Genomic DNA, 19,692 nt, shown 5'->3' with positions numbered 1-19,692 from the left:
TATAAAAGAGGAAACAGACGGAGTCATACAAGTTCTGAGTATATCTTAAACCCCCTCCAAGAAAAAAAAGAAAGAAAGAAAGAAAGAAAGAAAGAAAGAAAGAAAGAAAGAAAGAAAGAAAGAAAGAAAGAAAGAAAGAAAGAAAGGGAAAGCCTGGGGCTGAAGGAGTGTTCCAGGGAGCGAATTGCTCAGGACTTCAAACACTGGGAGTCATTCTGTCAAGGGGAGGGGGCGGGCGGGGGCAGGCACTGGGCCTCTTTAACAAAGTCCTCCTCTCTTTGCTCCCTCCCACTTCATTCACTTGCAAATCAGTGTGTGCCCACAAGAGCCAGCTCTCCCGAGCCCGTAACCTTCGCATCCCAAGAGCTGCAGTTTCAGCCGCGACAGCAAGAACGGCAGAGCCGGCGACCGCGGCGGCGGCGGCGGCGGAGGCAGGAGCAGCCTGGGCGGGTCGCAGGGTCTCCGCGGGCGCAGGAAGGCGAGCAGAGGTGGGTTCGGGCTCCGTTGGCTATGCATACATCTCCCTTTTTTTTTTTTTTTTTTTAATTCTGTAGCGTTGATAGAAGCCAATCAGAGAGAGAGCCCTCTCCGCCCGGTGGGTGCCGCGCGCCGGAGTTGGGAGGGATGCTCTCAGCCTGCAAGCCCGGGTCAGGGCGGGCGCGCGGGTCCGGCTGCGCGGGCGGCGCTGCTGCCGCTGCTCAGGACCGACGCCGTTTCCCGGGGAGCCTGGGCACCGCTCCTCCGCCTCCTGGTAAGACCGATCCGCCGTGGGGCTGGGTGGGGGCACCGGGAAGCGGGCCGCCGGAGAAGAACCCGCTGCCTTTCTCTACGCCGGCAGAGGCTGCCAGGGGAGCTCTGGCATTTGCAAAGTTGGCTGGTCAATTACCAAAGGGCGCTGGTGCGTGCAGGACCCGCCGAGCCGTTTGGGGCTCGATTTATCTCCACCTGCCCGCATCATAAGGGTCTGCGTGGTGACTGCTTGGGCTGAGTTACATTTCTTAGCTTTTGGGGTAAAGCAGAAAATCAGGTAGTCTGAAAACTCTGGAATGCTCCCAGTAAGGAAAACTTAAACTAAAGAGACGATTTGGCTGGTAGAAGGAGCTAAAGAAAACTGTTAGCTTGCACGTTCCGGGCAACGCCTGCCGGCTCATCTAGGACAGAAATGCTTAGGTTGCAAGGAAAGTCCAACATTGGACTCCGAAAATGGAGCACACTGTCCAGGGAAAAGTCATGTGGAAGGCGCAGTTCGCTCGTGCTCCTCCACGGCTGGCCAGGCTCAAATCTGGGGGATAAAGCCTTCCCCGGACTGATTGGAGAGTGGTTGGAGTGCGCTTGGTTTTCGGTGCCAGATGCTGGAAAATTGGAGCCCCCAATGCGTTAATCCCAGAATTTAATAAAAAGGGACGCTGCAATGTTGTGGACTGCAGCAGTTGCAGAGCTGAGATTACTTCTTCCGTAGTTAGATATTCTGTCATGAGTTACCGTAGATCTCGAGATGGGAGATGGTGGAGAGGTCAGCGTGGTGCTAGGAAGTGTCACTGCTGCAATAAAATCCATATTTTATGGGGAGTTAAATGCAGGTCTCTGTCAGTGCAAGGGGCTGGCCACCTGAGTTAACTATGACTCAGAACATTCAAGAACCAAGAAGTTTAATCATCTGGAATAGCCACACATTTCTGTCTCCTACTCCCATTTTAAAAAAAAATTTTTTTAATGATGATAGTCATACTATAGAGGTGTATCAGACCGTGTCTCTGCGAATCTTCACTTTCACTTCGTAAAGCACACAGTGGGAAAGAAGGAAGAGGTTTTCCCTGCAAGAATGTTGCAGGAGTGGCTGTTGTGTACATATATGGCTGCTCTGGAGGGGTGCAGATCAAAATGTGGGCTTTCTGAGTGGTTAATTATCCAGGGGGTTGCAAACTCCTCCCTGTGTTGGAAAAAGGAACCCAGGGATATGCCTAGTTAATGTACAACTCTTCCAAGAAGGACTAACAAATATGCTTATATGAATAGTGCCAAGGGTTGCTTATTTCCTTATAGTGCCAAGGGTTGCTTATTTCCTTTCTTTTCTTGCTGAAAGCTTTACCTGAAAAGGAAAACCCTTAGGATTTTACTTTAAGAGAGAGAAAAAAAATCTCTTCCAGTTTCACCTGAGACTTGAGCATCATCCCTTGTGTAATAGTACTTGCACGGCTCTATGCTTGCTATTTTAGAGAACCGTAAAACCAGTTGTGTGAAGAAAGTGGTATGCTTGAGCAGATGTCTTCATTATGTCATAACCAGGAGGGTAAAGTTTATGCCAGAGGCCAGATTGTCAATGCAGAGCTCAGAAACTTAAAAGAAACCCAACAATTGACTGGAAAATGCAATCACATAGGATTGTATCTCATCCCCTTTTGCTCTTTGGCATGTTCTAATTAAAAAGGTACTGAAGGAAAATAAAAGACAGATCTTTTCCCACCTAATGTAATGGTTCATGCCATACTTTTGAAGCAGAGGAAGTAACCAATTTCTTCAGAAAAACTAAGAGGCAGCAGCCCATTTTTGAAGGAAAATGGCGCCAATTCAGTTCTACTGTATTTGTGTCTACAATTATCTTTTGCTACCATTACAAGAAAGTGACAGTTTGGTATCTCCATAGGGACTTTTAGTCCCTTTACTATCTGGCTTTTACACCAATTTATTGCACTTACATTTTGTACTGCTAACTCTGCAAAGATAATATATGGAAACATAATCATTTTCTACCAAGTTGCCTACTATCAAAAAACGTGTGCCCTACCTCTTCCACCCACCACTTCCATAAGCTTTGCAAGGAAAAACTTAGTGAGGCACTCTTCCTTTTTAAGAAAAAATGTACCTTGCAAAATACTGCTCGAGACACTTGAAAACAGCTAAAAATTTTCTAGAAAGCACAGCTACAGTCACAGGGTATTATATGATACTGTATTATTATAGCACCAAAATCTGAAAATTAGGACTAATTGAGTGAATGTCCCACAGAGATTTCTTTAAAAGGAACGAAATGTGACCAATATTCTGAGTGAAACTACAATCTTCCTAAGGAATTGAAATGTGTGGTCCCCCCTTCTGGCCCCGTAGTTGCTTTGCAGTCATGAATGCCAACACACTAAGGCTGAATCCTTTGAACTATTCAAACTTTTTTTAGTTGGAAGGGACCTCTAGTGGGTCACTCCATGCATTTCTCCCTGGAGTTCAGCTGCAGAATGGATTTTGTTACCTAAGATAAGAGTATAACAACTTTTTCTCTGTAGACAAGTTAGTATTCTCTAAGCACTATCTTAATATTTGTGACAGGTCAAATCATTATTGCTATTATTTCTGTACTTCCTCTAATTTAGGGGACTTACAAATATTTTTATGGTTTTCTGAATATCTAGACTTTTGGTAACTGCTGGATGATTCCAAATGAAAGCAATGGCCAATTAATAAAGAATTTACCATCATCAATATAAGATTTTCTTATTTCTGATCTTTTCCAAGACTCTACTTCCTTACTTCTAATTTACTCAATAACAATAATAACATTATATTTAGAACTCCAAAAGTTCTACATGAAGAGCGCCGCCACCCCCCCACCCCCAACCAACAACAAGAAAAGAAATATTTGCAGGAAAAAAAAGTGCAATGACTGTTTCAGAAATCTGTGAACATTCACAAGTTATGCTGAACTAAGGCCATCTAATTCAAAGAATTCCCCGTTCAAATAAATATATGTTGAACATCCAAAAGCTGTTTAGATACCTGTGTCATCCTTACTCCAGGTTTTTTCTGTTTCATTTCTTTCCTTGATGTATCACAACACATTTTAGGTAACCTACTCCTTAAAATACTCTGCCTGGAACTTGGAGTAACATAATTTCTGTAGGGTGAATCAGCCTCTTCTGCTGACAGCCTGCAGGTTTCAACTTCCAATTTAAAAATCTGTTCTAAAGTTTGAAATGTGTTCCAAATAAGATAACATCCAGCAGAATCCAGTTGCCTTGTGCTTCTTGCTTAGTCATGGCTGCTTATTCTTTGGTGTCCATCAGAATTAGGGTCTCACTTATAAAAATAACAAGCAGTGACTCAGTCTGAATTGCATTCTTAACAGTGTTTCAACCTAGTCAGTGTCTACTGAGCACACTTTATTTACTTCACAAAAAAAGTGAAAATGTAGGCAATCAAACTTTCTCTGGTTTAAATATTTTTCTGAATAATGATTCTAAATTCAAAGACTCAAGAACATTATGGTAATAGGAGAATTGCAGAAAGAAGAAGGCATACACACACACGCAAACACAGCACCCAGTTGTGACAATGTTCCAAGAATATTAGAGAAGAAATACAGAAATGCAGCATATGGGCTGATTTTCTTTTCTTCTTCTTTTTTTTCATGTTGTTTTCTCCCTTGGGATTTTTATTTTATTTTGAAGACAGATGAGTGCTTGAAGCACTTTACTGAAACTAAATAGTAATATTTTTGTTCCAGCTTGCCTTTTCCAAAGATTAACTGGTCTACTTTTTTAAGTTTCTATTCGTACAGAAGCCTCTCTTTTTCAAAACAATCTTATGAGGAACTTCAGGTTCTCTCTAATTAGCTATTGAACCAAATGTGTATAGTGTTTGTGATGCTATCACCCACAAAGTAGGAAGATAAGGGAAGAGGGGAGAGTATAAACAACCCTTCAAAGAAGTGGTGCATTCAAAATTACTACAAAATAGTTGGGTCAGAGGGAGCCATCTGCAGCCAACAGTCTAGTTGTTCAAAATTGAACTCTCCAAGAAACTTTCAACTCTTCCAACAAAGAAAAGTTATTGAAGGCTGAATGCTCTGAGCACACATTCATAAATGTGGAGTAGACTCATATGCAGAGACTATTAAAGATTATTTCATCTGTTTAATATCTTTACACTAACACCATTGGGTGCTGGTTTCTTCCAGCAATCAGATCACCTTGTTATGATTTATAAGAGGTAGAATTTCATTAATGCCAGAGTGTTAATATTAAATTTGATTCGTCATGTAAATGGGCAGCATGGTTTGCAAGCTTTTCTTAGTGTATGTGGTACTATCTTGTGAGAGAAACGACTTATGAAGAAGATGAGGCACATAAAGCTAGCATACCACAGGGTATGATTTATCTTCATATTTCAGCACTTGAAAGAACACTGTGTTTTCTCTTTCTCTAATTTCCTAAATTGGTAGGTCTGGCCAAAAGATATCCAAGAGACCCAATAAGTTATAGGAAGAGAAAACAGCAAGAAAAAATTAACTTGGGGAAGTGTCCAAGTGAGTGAAATGGAAAGAGATGAGGACGTAAATTTTTACAGCAGAGGGAAACATAAGAATAGAAATAGAATCAAAATTGCCATTTTTACATAGGGTGCATTTTCCTCTTTATAAATAGTGCTACTGTTAAATGCCACTTTATAAACATAATTACATCATTAACATATTTATACACACTACTCTTCTCTACCATAAAATGCAAACTTGAAAATTACCATTAAAAAATCACCATCTAAGGGAGGTAACCCTGGGTGGATGGTAAATTAACTGGAGGAATATCTTTTTCAAAGTGGTCTGAAATTGCATCAGAATCAACAAAAAGATTTCCTTAGTGCATTGAAGAATATCAACTCTTTTCCTTCTATTATCTTTATTGTCCTGCATGCTAAATAGAAAAACCATGTATTCCTCTGATGCCTGCAATCCAAAGTATACAGTAATAATATAGACCAAGTATTCTACTTGTCACCCATTTGGATCCTGTGTGTGATATAGCATGATGAAAGGCAGAGCTACAAGACAGCAACCCCTCACCTCTTTACATGGTAAATATATATATATACGCACACATACACGCACACACATATGTGTATATATATATGCTCAGAGCATATATATCTATACACACACATATATATAGTGGACAGAAGGAAAAGAGTTGATAATATATGTGTGTGTATATACATATGGTGTATACATATGATGTATATATATGATATATATGGTGTACATATATATGTACTTTACATGGTGTATATATACGTACACACACGTATGTGTATATATGTACACACATATGTGTATATATGTACACACATATGTGTATATATGTACACACACATATGTGTGTATATATATGCTCAGAGCATATATATCTATACACACACATATATATATCATGGATAGAAGGAAAAGAGTTGATAATATATACGTTTGTGTGTGTGTGTATATGTGTGTGTGTGTGTGTATGTGTATATATATGTGTGTGTATATATATATATATATATATATATAGCAAAGATAAAAAGCACTCACCAGTATCTTGGCTCAGAACTTTTATACATCCAAATAATAATGATAATAAATAATAAACTAACCTTTACTGAGCTCTTCTATGTCACACCCTCTTCTAAGTATTTTACATGCATTTCGCATAGCAATAATTACACAGTAAATCAAAATGACCCTATTATACTTGTATCCTCTTTACTTAGCCCTTTTTTGGTTTGAATTTCCAGGGAATCTCTGTTTGAGCCAAGCACTTAATGAAGGTGCTGTTAACAAACAGTTGTGATGTCTTAGAAGTAAAAGTGTGACTCTCTCTGAGAACTACAGAGCAGCAGAGGGCATGGGAATGATTTGATTATTTTGACCAGAGCTTGGCAGATGTGAAGGCTCAGGAAGATGTTTTTAAGTTATTCATTTTTGAAAAATCATCTGCAAGCATGTGTCAGAATTTATAATTGTAGTAGAAAGCATTGTGTGGGCCATTTTTATGAACATAATGATGGTACTTTTTATATGAGAATAAATTATCTTATCCTGCCTTCAGAGGGATCTTTATGAGGAAAGGGGTATTTCAGGAAGGTAGCTAAAATGACACCTGTTCATTGCATTGAGAGGGGAGGGACACCTCAACCTCACAGCACCCACTAAGGGCATCAGTCCATTCTCAGCTCGTTGACATTACCATGGATGTAGCATTTGGGACTCTGGGTAGAGCTAAGTAAGATAGTGTTTGTGTCCTTCTTTATCTAGTAAGTAAAAATAATTTTTTATGACCACATTTATTTTGTTACTTCATTACTATCACAATTTGGTATTTGTTCTGAATGATTTACCAAGTAAAATTTCACACATACATATATATATATATACACACACACACACACACACACATATACACACCACTACCATGCCACCAGAAAACAATCCCCACAAAAGCAAGGAAAGAAAGAGGGAGGGAGGAAAGGAGAAAGGGAGGGAAGTTGGGAGAAGGAAGGAGGGAGAGAGAGGAGTGAGGGAGAGAGGGAGGAAGGGAGGGAGGAAGAAACCCTCTTAATACAGTCACGTTTTATATGGTTGACATTGATGAGCCATTTTCATTATATTCTCTTCTTTCTATTGCCACCATTCAAAAAGTCATGTAGTTAATCTAGGCTTCAAGGAAAGTTTGATCATTAGAAATATAATCAGAGAATGTGAGACACAGGAAGGAGCTTAAAGATGACTTTATCTAATACTCTTCATTTAACTGTGAGATAACTGATGACCAGAGAGATGAATAACTTATCCATGGATATATTTGATTTATTTTGTTCTCTTATCTCTATCTTTCTCTGCTGTGGCTTGATTTCTAGTTGTTGAATGTTATTGCTTTTTATCATCACCATTTAATTCTGGCATTAAAAATTAAAGAGGAAATTTAAATAAAGAATATTATTATTTATAATTATTCTGTGAAGGGACAAATGTGGATACTTGCGGTGAAGATAAGGATGTAGGCTTCTTTAAGAATTTTGTGTGTTCCTACATTTTGTAAATTTCCTATTGCAAAGAAGAATTAATATTTTCCCTCAAAATATTGACCATTGCTAGGGAGACATATGATAAGGTTTGGGGTTTTGTTTTATTTGTAATGGGTTGATGGCAGTTTTGAGTAAACCTTATCTAAATCAGTGATTCCCCAGGAGACCCAAAGTTGTATCCATCTTTGAAATAAAAAAAATCATTGGTCAGTGGTTAGATATGAGAAATGATGACAACCTGACAACCTATTGTGTGTCTCATAAATCTCAATTTATTTGATTTAAAGAAATCAGACAGTAACCTTCCCACTGCTTTGAAGTTAAAATGTCAATTCTTTCATGGAAATATGGGGAAAGATTATGATGGCTTTTTCCTTGGCAAAATTTAAATTTGGCAAGTAACTCAATGTCAATCCTCTCCCCTTTAAAAAATAAAACTGTTAATGTTCCATGAAATCCAAAAGTCTGGGGACCACTGGTTTAATACAATGACTGACATCATGTTGAGAAATGATTGACCTGGTTCTCTTCCTTCTTATCTGGATGAACAAAAAGTAAAGGGGAATTATAATTATATTTAAAACACCAAAAAGACAAACTAAACAAAAGCCATTTAATGAAAAGGTATCCTTGGGTCTCTTAATTAAAACTTACAGAGATTAATACTAATGTTTGGAATACTAATATGATCTTTGACCATATTAACATATCCTCAAAAAAAAATATGCTTTGCCAAGCTCATGGCCAGAATGTGTCATTAATAGTGAATTTGCCCACTTGATTACATAGTGGATAATTCAGTGGGAAATGAAAAGTTTTAAATTTATATCTAACTCTATAAGCTGGAACAAACACAGCCCACTTTAACCATATAAATTATAAAATCAGTGTCTTTTTTTTCTAAAAGTGAACTTTGTATAATTGTAGACAAAAATTTACTAACATGTTGGTCTGTGTTTTGAGATATGCATTTTTACTTCAAAAAGCAATTGCCTTCTAGTGTATAGTATAGATTTCAGTCATTAAAATGAGCTTATCATATTTTTAACTGCAAAGCTTAAATCTCCTTTTGCAGAATTAAAAAAGAAAGAGAGTCTCATTAATCTACTAGCATCCACTTTAAAATATTTGCAGGCCGGGCATGGTGGCTCATGCCTCTAATCCCAGCACTTTGGGAGGCCAAGGCGGGCGGGTCAACTGAGGTTAGGAGTTTGAGACCAGCCTGACCAACATAGTGAAACCCCATCTCTACTAAAAATACAAAAAACTTAGCCAGATATGGTGGCAGGCACCTATAATCCCAGCTACTCAGGAGGCTGAGAGGGAGAATCGCTTGAACCCAGGAGGTGGAGGTTGCAGTGAGCCCAGATCACGCCATTCTACTCCAACCTGGGTGATAAGAGCAAAACTTCACCTCAAAAAATATATATATATACACGCACACATATATATGCAACTGTATGTATATATACACATATATACATACATGCGTATATATGTTACATATATACATATATGTGTATATATGTAACATATACACATATGTATATATGTAACTTATGTGTGTATATATGTGACATATATAAAACTATATGTATATATACACACACATATATATGCAAAATATATATATATTTGCAACTGCTCAGTTTTGTACTCAACAAAATATTCTAAGCTCCCCTTAGCAACAGTTTCTAATTTAATACCAATCAAAATGGCTTGTGGTCAGTCTAATTACCAATGCAAAATGATAAAATCTACCTTGACTGTTACATTACTGCTGACTCCTCATTTGAACCAAGTTCAGCGACTTTTCTCCCAACAATTATTCTTGTATTAAGCTACTTGTTTAAAAGTATCTAGTAGAGATATTGTCAGTGTTTCATAAAGGATTAATTCTATTAGTGTGGCCTTATGATAAATATCAGTTCCACATTTTCCCTCTCTGATTTACCTGCTTTTTTATAAAGCGAGAGAGAGAGAGAGATGTTTCAGGCAGGTCCTTTTTTTTTTTTTAATTTATTTATTTTTTATTATTGTACTTTAAGTTTTAGGGTACATGTGCACATTGTGCAGGTTAGTTACATATGTATACATGTGCCATGCTGGTGCGCTGCACCCACTAACTCGTCATCTAGCATTAGGTATATCTCCCAATGCTATCCCTCCCCCCTCCCCCAACCCCACAACAGTCCCCAGAGTGTGATATTCCCCTTCCTGTGTCCATGTGATCTCATTGTTCAATTCCCACCTATGAGTGAGAATATGCAGTGTTTGGTTTTTTGTTCTTGCAATAGTTTACTGAGAATGATGATTTCCAATTTCATCCATGTCCCTACAAAGGACATGAACTCATCATTTTTTATGGCTGCATAGTATTCCATGGTGTATATGTGCCACATTTTCTTAATCCAGTCTATCATTGATGGACATTTGGGTTGGTTCCAAGTCTTTGCTATCGTGAATAATGCCACAATAAACATACGTGTGCATGTGTCTTTATAGCAGCATGATTTATAGTCCTTTGGGTATATACCCAGTAATGGGATGGCTGGGTCAAATGGTATTTCCAGTTCTAGATCCCTGAGGAATCGCCACACTGACTTCCACAATGGTTGAACTAGTTTACAGTCCCACCAACAGTGTAAAAGTGTTCCTATTTCTCCACATCCTCTCCAGCACCTGTTGTTTCCTGATTTTTTAATGATTGTCAGGCAGGTCCTAATTAAGACAACAGAATGAAGTGGAGTCACTTACGAGTTAATGTACCCAAGAGGAGGTGGTCCCAAACCTCCAGATACAAAAAGTGCCTGCTCAGCCATAACTTTTGCATTCATAGCAAATGCTATTACCTGGAAGAAAATTGCGTTTAAGATAAGAATGCAGGAATGTCAAATGCAAGTGCTGTATTTAGATATTTTGTCTGATACTTTTTTTCTTCCTCAAGTTCACTTTTGATTCTGTTACCACACTCCAAAATATCTTTCCAAAGAGCACTGTGGTTTGTTTTTCTTAGAAAACTTTTTCTTCTTGAGTTTAAATGGGCATGTACTTTGTGTTCCAAAAAGCAATGAAATTAGATTGAAGAGATGACCTCAGTACATGAGTGGACAGAGCAAGGTGCTTAGTGGTTATCTGAATAACCACTTTCTCCCCAAACGTAACGCTAGGGAGGACGGGTACTTTATTTAAAATATGAAGTTGGAAGCAACATAAGAGTAAAGTGCTCTCAAGCAACTGAGTTTAATTTGATGTAATAAAAGATTTCTATGTGGTGGGCAGAGAAAGGAGAAATTATTGAAACCGTAGGCTGGATTAATTGGGCACTATAGAATAAAAAGTTGGCTTTGCACCTTTGAGGTTCTGAACATTAATTGAGCATATGTTTGCTTCCCAATTTCTCACTAAACCAAAATGGATTTTTAAATGGCTTTTTTCTCTTTTTTCTTTGTATGATAATCTTTTTATCACGGCTGGTTAGAGAAACCAATCACAGAAGATGAGAGCCAAACCTGTCCCGTTTTGGATTTTAAAATATGCACTAATGTCTATAATCTTGTAAAAGACTTTAAAGCGAGAAGTGAAATTTGGACTGCATGTTAAACTCCACAATCAAAAGAAGCAGCTACAAGATTCTGACTACCAAGGAGATGCTGAGTTTGTCAAGTACTTTCCAATTTAGGTTTTACCTGATTGACAAGTGTTCCTAAGAATGATATTCAGCCAAGACTTTTGGGAAAATCCATTATTTGATTCCCTGCACAGCAAAAGCCCACCTGATACAAACATAAGATGCTTTATGGAATAGATAAATCCAGGTTGGGGGAGAAAGGAGAAAATGGCTTTAAAATATCACTTTGCCAACTCAAGATGAGAGTTTTAAGATGAGGGCATCCCTTGTAACTGTAAGCACATAGGGAAGGCTCAATAAATGCTTACTAGGTGAAATTCTTCTCATGTAAGCTACGAAAGCATCTCTTAAATATTTTTACAACTGATTTTCTGTTCAAGCTCATGCTTGCCAGTGAAAATACACTTTTCTATCTCATGCTAACAACTTAATTTTTTATAATTCTGACCACTTTCAAATGAGCCTATTTTGAAGGAAGCCCTATCAGTGGTGTCCTGAGAGCCAGGAAGACTAAGCAAGTTGATAGGGCAGCCCAGCTTTCAATAACGGAGCAACCAGCCCTCACCTTCCTCCAGGCAGGCGTTTTATTAAGGTTGGTATTTAACATTGTTGCCTGGAGCCTGATTAATAATTTATGCCTTCCTAAGCAGATTAGCAGAAGTCTGTCATTTTGATTTTTTAATTCTTAGTTTGTGTTTGGAAACAGAATGTACCCCTGAGTTTACACTTTTAACATATTTTATTTTTTAGAATTCATACCTAAACTAAACAATGTCCCTGCCAAGATTTTTTTTCTCTTACAGTTTTAGTAGCCATGTGTGTGACCATGAATTTTCTATCATAAATAAAACAATTGCTTATTTGCTAAGTGAATGACTTTTTTTTGCCTCTCATCCAAATAATCCTATATGTTCTTTTTAAAGTATTTTGAATTTTGTTACTTAAGGATTAAAAATAAGAAAGATGACTGGGAAAATGAAGTAGAATAATAAAATCTAACACTTAGCACTTACAATATTTCAGGCATCGTTCTAAATATCTTACATGAATTAAATGTTCACAACAAGACTTTCAAGTAAATACTGTCAATCTTCTCAGATTTAAAGATAAAACTAGGGAACAGAACAATTAAGCAACTTGCCCAAGGTCACATAATTGGTTCTTTTTGGAGCTAAAATTCAATCGTGGCACCCTTGAGAACCCACATTGTTTGAACTATTGCATTCTTGTGGCTTTTGTGCTCTATATACATGTACTGAGATCATAGAATAGATAGACGACAGATAGATAGATAGATAGAATAGATGGAAAATAGACAGATAGACAGGTAGATAGATGGATACATAGAAAATAGACAGGATAGATAGATTCAAATGTATGAATCTCAAATACAAAAAAAGTCAAAGGTATAGGGATTTTATATATACATATATCTTATATGTAACATGTACACATTTCTCAAGGCTTAAAAATACAGTTAGAAAGGAAATTCATTTTCTTTTTCATCCTTCAGTGAGTGTACCAGTATATTCTATAACAAGTGAGATCAATTAATTATAGCCCAAAGCAACAGGTTTCAGCCTCATAGAGGCCTTTTAGCTTTAGGCCTATCTGTTCGCTTTAATTTGAGTCAGTCTTATAATCACTTACTGTTGGTCCCAAGGGAAACATCACAAGGGTGTTTGAAAGGTTCAGAGTCATCATTAATTACTTTATTCATTCTGTAATGTTTACTGAGGGCCCCTGTGCTCAGTTCTGCAGAGAAAGCAGGTAACAAGACAAACATACATTGACTAGCAATTTAGGGAAAATAGATTATTTCCTCATACTCTATCCCAATAATACTAGCTTTGTATATAATGAATAGGATATTCAGAATTGATTATGTTTTCTATTCGCCCATGCTTACATCTTACATTAATACAGAAATTAGCTTTGAGTTTCATGATTTGTAAGGTTTCTATTCATTTTCAGGTTTGGCTTTGAACCTCCTACTCAGCTTAGAAAGAAGCACCATACCTCCCTTCACTACCAAAAGCTTAACATGGTTTTATATTTTTGATGATATGCCTCAGAATATTTTCTTGGTGGTTCCTTCACTAATCCCTACAATTTCCCCAGTGATTTTTCCACAAAGCACAAAGCCATACATATACTGGTCAGTCGAAATACAGTTCAGCAAGAAATCACTCTACACAAGAAGACTAGTTAAAATTTAGGATTGAGGTGATAGGATTTCAATTCGACTCGGCCATTTAATGAACACTTTTGGGCAAGGCATTGTGTCAAGTGCCACAGATAATGCCATGCTTTGATGTCAGATGAGGTGCAGTATGTGGTCAAAATTAAACATGACCATTAAAAGCTGCTATTTTAGAAAGTTATTCTTTCAGAATTCAGGTCTTTTAGTCATGAAATCTATTGGGATCTTCCATTACTAACTCTGGAGTTGAATGTGTTGACACTCACACTCCTTGCTAATATCCAGCTGACCAGTGCTCCCACTCATCTTCACCTGGCCAAATCTTATTGGATCTTCAGGACAAAGACCAAGAATCTGCTTCTCCAAGAAGCATTCTCTGACCCCCACCTACCTATCTCACTCTTAGCTTAGATTCCTCATGGTGTGAGTGTGTCAGAGCCTTTACTTAGTCTAAGCGTAACTGTAAAAACATCTTTTCAAAAGTCTCTGCATGACTGTCTAGGTCTCACCTATCACACTGTAAGCATCTGGAAAACAAAGCCACTGAGTCTTCCTTTTACCAAAAAGGCCTAGCCTTGTTTTTGACAAATGGCAAGAACACATTAGATGTTTGTTGAGAGAACAAAAGGAGAGAACTCATTATGAAACTCTGGACAACATTTATATACCTCTCTACATTTTTTGTGTTGGAGGTTAGTTTTCTTTCCTAATAATTTGATTTATTTGGATACATCGAGGCAATACACTTAAGAAGCAAGAAGATTGGGGCCAGCCTTCTAGACTGTTCAAAGGGTTACACCCAACAGAAGGGAAATATTCCCAAGATGACCTTGGTGCCTGTTGGGGTGATCAAGCCCAACACCAGGCCGTCGGGGCTACAAAGTCCAGTGGAGTCAAAGGAATGAGAAAAGGCAAGTTAAGAGTGCATAAAGTGTATCCAGGGGGCTAAGGCTAGATTGGAGGCTGTGAAGGCCCCGAGCTCTGGGAGCCCACACTATTTATTGCTGGAGTAGAAAGGTAGCAGTGCATCAAGTGTAGCTGTGACAGTTTAGCATTTTCTTTGACACATATAGAATATGCTCTGCTGCTTGATATAACGGAGAGCATGTTTATGAGCCTGGGAGAGCAACCAACAAGTCTGTGCACATTCCAGAGGCTACGAGGGGTTTTATGCCCTGAGCCCTGGATTCCATCCAAGCCACAAGGGGTTTTATGCCCTGGGCTTAGATTTGTGGCTTGGCAGGGCAGCCTTCCACCCTTTGGCACAGAGCTTGGTGTTCCAAAGGCCACGAGGGGTTTTAGACCCTGGACCCCGGACATCCTCCAAGGATCTTTTGTATTACGACAAACAAGCCAGTCCTGCCTCAGCTCTTCTACCAACAGGTGCCTTTGGCCAAATGTCTGAAATAGGGTTACAGATTCTATAACTGATGGATCTACTAACAGGATAATTGGGTGTCTTATAGGAAAGTTGACATTTTTTTGGTTACTCTACTCCAAGGCATTGAATTGTTTACAGTTTTTATTTGTTCATGGTGGAAACTGTGGCTGTATATTATTTCTTATTGGTGTAGGCTAGTATGATAAACTTTGCTTATCTTTTAGTTTGTTATCAACCCATAGTAGCACATCAAACTGAATCTACAAAAAAAATCTATGGAAAACTCTTATGTATGTGTTTCATGAGCAAAATTACCTTTGCTTCAAATTCCAACCTTGGAAATGTTTCTTGAGTTTCTACAGGAAGTCTAATACCAGATTCTATGTACCTTGTTGTAACCTTGAACATGCCTGTACCAAAAAGATTGAATTAAATTCAACTGATTATGTAGTCCAATTTCATTCCTTAAGTGGCCGTCAATGCATGGAATAGGATCTTCATGAATATTGCTTGGCAGTGAAACATGCAGTTCAACCCAGCTCTATCTGAGCATGCCAACTGTTTTGTAAGGTTGTGAGATGAAGTGGGAGAGGTCTGGATGATTTCCCTTATATTTCCCTATTTAATGTGATATCCATCATTCTGAAGCCAAAGGTATATGGAGAATTTTAAACTTACTAATCAATAGAATAGAAATTAGGTTTTTATGTTTGTTTTTTTTTTTAACATAAGTGAATTTCCTAGACTAGAGTAGGTACCATGGTAGCTTTTGGCAAATGTTCTACTGCATCTCACCACTGTGGGAAATTGTAACTTCCAAGGAAAAGGAGTAGAAACTACAGGCTCAAAAAAATGAGATCAGTGATTCCCAGCATTGTGTTTGAGCCTCTGCACAATTCTCTTGCTTAAAGCCTTCCAATCAGTAACCTCTCTTATTAACACAAGTGATCTAAACTGGTTAAGGGCATCCTCTCCCACACTGCACATCCCCAGCTTTAGAATGAGAAGTAGAGAGTTAAAAAATTTTCAGGAGTGATTAAGCTAGTGGGAGTAAAGGGGAAGGCAATAAGTAACCCTATTAACGGGAAAGGCGGTCAGAAAAGCAAGCTACAGTCATCCATGCTCAGCATCCTAAAGATCTGATTGCTTCTCACTCTGATTCTCTAAGTGTTTTCGGCTGGTATATTGGGACACTTTGGACTATGAGTAAGAGAAAATCCCATCTCGAACTGGATTAAACAGAAGTAAAATTATTATTTTACATAAGAGACAGTCTACAGGAAAGCAGGCTGCAATCGATCTGTTAGATCAGTGATATAACCAAAATTTCAGGATCTTTCTATCTCCCTCCTGCTATCCTCAGCATCAAAGTCATTCACCTGGTGATTTGCCTCAGAGTCGAAGATGGTTGCTGGTGGCAATTGGAGCTACACCCTTCCATATTTTTGTCTAGTAGAAAAGAGAAAAAAAATCTTTCTCACAATTAAGGATTAAGGGTAATGTCCTTCAGCTCATTGTGCCAACTTAGGTCATATGACCACTCAATACAATATTAAGTGCTGGAAATTCTAGGTGCTACTTAGCTTTTTAGAATAAAGACCCATTCTTGGGACCAACTTTTCTTAAATTGTGTGTGTGTGTGTGTGTGTGTGTGTGTGTGTGTATTTGCAGAAGGCAAATACTTGAACAAAACTGAGATTCTGTTTGGAAGAAAGAAAAGGGTGAGAAAGATGCTGGGTAGTCAACAAACACCATAAACTATGATTTAGTCACTTAAAGTCAGTACCGCTGGGGGTGCGGCGACTCACGCCTATAATCCCAGCACTTTGGGAGGCCGAGGTGGGTGGATTGCTTGAGGCCAGGAGTTCGAGTTAACATGGTGAAACCCATCTCTACTAAAAATACAAAAATTTGCCGGGCATGGTCGTGCGTGCCTGTAATCCCAGCTACTCAGGAGGCTGAGGCAGGAGAATCCCTTGAACCTGGAAGGCGGAGGTTGCAGTGAGCCGAGATCACGCCACTGCACTCCAGACTGGTTAACAGAACGAGACTTCGTCTCAATAAATAAATAAATAAGTATTGCTGATACTTTGTGATTCTGATACTAAGTGAAAATATAAGTACGGTCATCAGTATCTGTAGAAAATTGGTTTCAGGACACCCCTCCTTCCCCCAGCAGATACCAAAATCCAAGGATGCTCAAGTCCCTTATATAAATGGTGAAGTATTTGCACGTAACCTACCTACATCCTCCCATATACTTTAAATCAACTCTAAATTACTTATAATACCTAATACACTATCAATGCAATGTAAATAGTTGTTTTACTGTATTTTTGTACTTGTATTATTTTGTATTGTTATTTTTTGGGTTTTTTTTCCTGAATATTTTTGATCCATGATTGGTGGAATCTGTGGAAGCTGAACGCACAGATACAGAGGGCCAACTGTATTGTATAAGCAAAGGATTCAATGGAATTCTATTTAATAAACTATAGCTTTAGAGGTAATAGATAACAAGACCCAAATCCACGAATTCTGTTCAATGAGGGTTACCTGCAAAATGGCAATTTAGAGCAATACTAATTATTTGAAGGACCTCTGTTCCTATCTTTTATTTTAGCCTGTGTGTGAAGTGGGTTTTTGGTGTGTTTGTTTTGGGAATAGACTGACTAGAAATACATCACTGTCCAAAAGGAAAACATTTTTTTCATCTAGGGATTTGAGGCTTAACTAGCTGAAAGGAAAATATAATTTCATTTTGTTCTCATAGTCTCATTTAGAAAATAACCTTAAGAGATTCAAAGGACATCAGGCTATGTGAGCACTTTCCATGCTCTGTGGGGTGGGGGGATTTGGCTTGGGCTTCAACTTTATGAGTATGTTCTGAAGTGCTTCTTAAGAAAGTTTTTGCCTTTAGCTCTTTCCTAACCACTAGAGCTTTAAGAAACTTGAAAAAAAAAGTGTTCTTCAAAAATAGAATCACAAAACAGTTTTCTTTTTTCTTTCTTACTATAAATATCCCAAATCCTTCTTTAGGGACTTTTTTTTTCTTTTAGGTTTTACTGGAAAGGCGAATAAGCTGAAATGCAGATGTTTATCTAAATCCAAGTCAAAACAGTATGAGAAATAATTATAAAATATAAAATGAAAAGCCAACAGAGTTCTACATCTATTATCTGGGTAATTTTAGGCAAAAAAATGAGGTTCTGGGGTTGTTTTTTTTCACAAATGCATTTAGGTGGTTGTGATGTATGCCACACAACAGGATGTTCCCAAAGTGGAATAAAATCTAGAATCTTAAATTTTGTTCTTAATCTTGTTTGTATTCCCTGAGAACTGACCTTGCCACGGTGTGAGTTCACCTCTCTGCAAATGTAACTAGGACAAATATGTTTTGTTTGTGGTTGGGTTTTGTGCTTTGTGGGGTTTTGCTGTTGTTTGTTTGTTTGGCCTAGCAATCTGGGGACAGAATTAAGGAACCATAACCATAAAAGCTCCATATTTAATTAGGAGACTAGCTGTATGTGTGTGAAATTTGGAGAAAAGGGGGTATCTCATCACTGAGCTCTTCATCTGTCCTACTTTTGTATGACGAATGAATCCCAAGTTGACTGTCTAAGAACTACCTTGTCCAAAAGATGCCCTGTTGGACATTTCTCTCGTGCAGTTTCCACCAATAAAATGAGAATAATGATAGTTTTGACTTAATCAAGGTGTTGTGAGGAATAACTCAGTTAATTGCTAATAGAACTTCCACAAGGGGCCTAGCATGTGAAAACACCCCCAAAATGTCAGATGTTTCTGCTGCTGCTATTGCTGTTGTTACTATTATTTCTTCCAAATTTTCAATCAACTCGGAGGTCCTGGGTATTTTTAAGCAACCTGCAAGCTTTTTAAAAATTTTTTCATTAATTGGAATGAGCCATGACATTTTTTTGTGTACAAATATAATGTGCCACCGGGGCTAATATTCCCATAATTCTACTCACTGAAACGTGATTTGGCTGAAACCGTAATGTGCCAAATGCGGCTGAAATTCAGAATTCCTCAGAGCCCCTTCAGCACCATTCCCTAGAAAATGTGCAACCCGATTTCATTCTCATTTGGGATTAGGAAGGTGTGAACCAACTGCAGCCAAAATTAAGTAAGAATGGGAGATGTAAAATCTGTGAAGAAGTTTGTCATCTTGGCCTGAGGGTATTACTCTAACCTGTTTGCCGGGCTGCCCTTGTCCACGGGGTAACGACTGGAGAAAAGTGATAGATCACAACTGTGGCATCAAAAACTCATGGTGTTCACATGAACGTGCACACACACACACACACACACAGCTCCACCACCAAAAATGCCCCAAATAAAATAGGAGAATTGACTTATAATTCTAGAAATCAAGGCTACCAGCTAGTTGAAGCTGCTTTTCTAGCCCACGCAGATGCCCCTGGACACCTTCCTTTGCTATTCCCCACTCCTGTTTTTCCAGTAGTCATTTATTCATACTCAGTCATTCATTTACTCATTTCTATCTTCAACAAGTACTGATTGTTTGCCTACTATGCACTAATTACAGAAGATAAGATGATAAGCATAATTACTTTTCCTTCACCGAGAGCTTTATGTCTCTAGAAAAATTCTCAAAAAATATGTGGTAGA

The 19,692-nt window shown here is 38.2% G+C and overlaps 1 protein-coding gene across 2 annotated transcripts in view; it reads left to right on the top strand.

Annotated features, from left to right (window-relative positions):
- The first annotated feature begins 287 nt into the window (after nucleotides 1-287).
- CDH6 (cadherin 6) overlaps nucleotides 288-19,692 on the top strand; it is a 130,968-nt gene continuing 111,563 nt past the window's right edge. The window contains exon 1 of one of the 2 annotated variants that reach the window (XM_016953493.4): nucleotides 288-488. The gene's annotated coding sequence lies outside the window, so the exon portion shown is untranslated. Of the gene's footprint in view, nucleotides 489-660; nucleotides 752-19,692 lie in introns of those variants that run through there. The other variant, XM_016953494.4, reaches the window with a different exon arrangement.

Source organism: Pan troglodytes, chromosome 4, assembly GCF_028858775.2.
Source record: "Pan troglodytes isolate AG18354 chromosome 4, NHGRI_mPanTro3-v2.0_pri, whole genome shotgun sequence".
Classification (NCBI taxonomy): domain Eukaryota; kingdom Metazoa; phylum Chordata; class Mammalia; order Primates; family Hominidae; genus Pan; species Pan troglodytes.
Note: the sequence above shows the minus strand (reverse complement) of the source record. Positions and strands in the feature narration are given on the sequence as shown.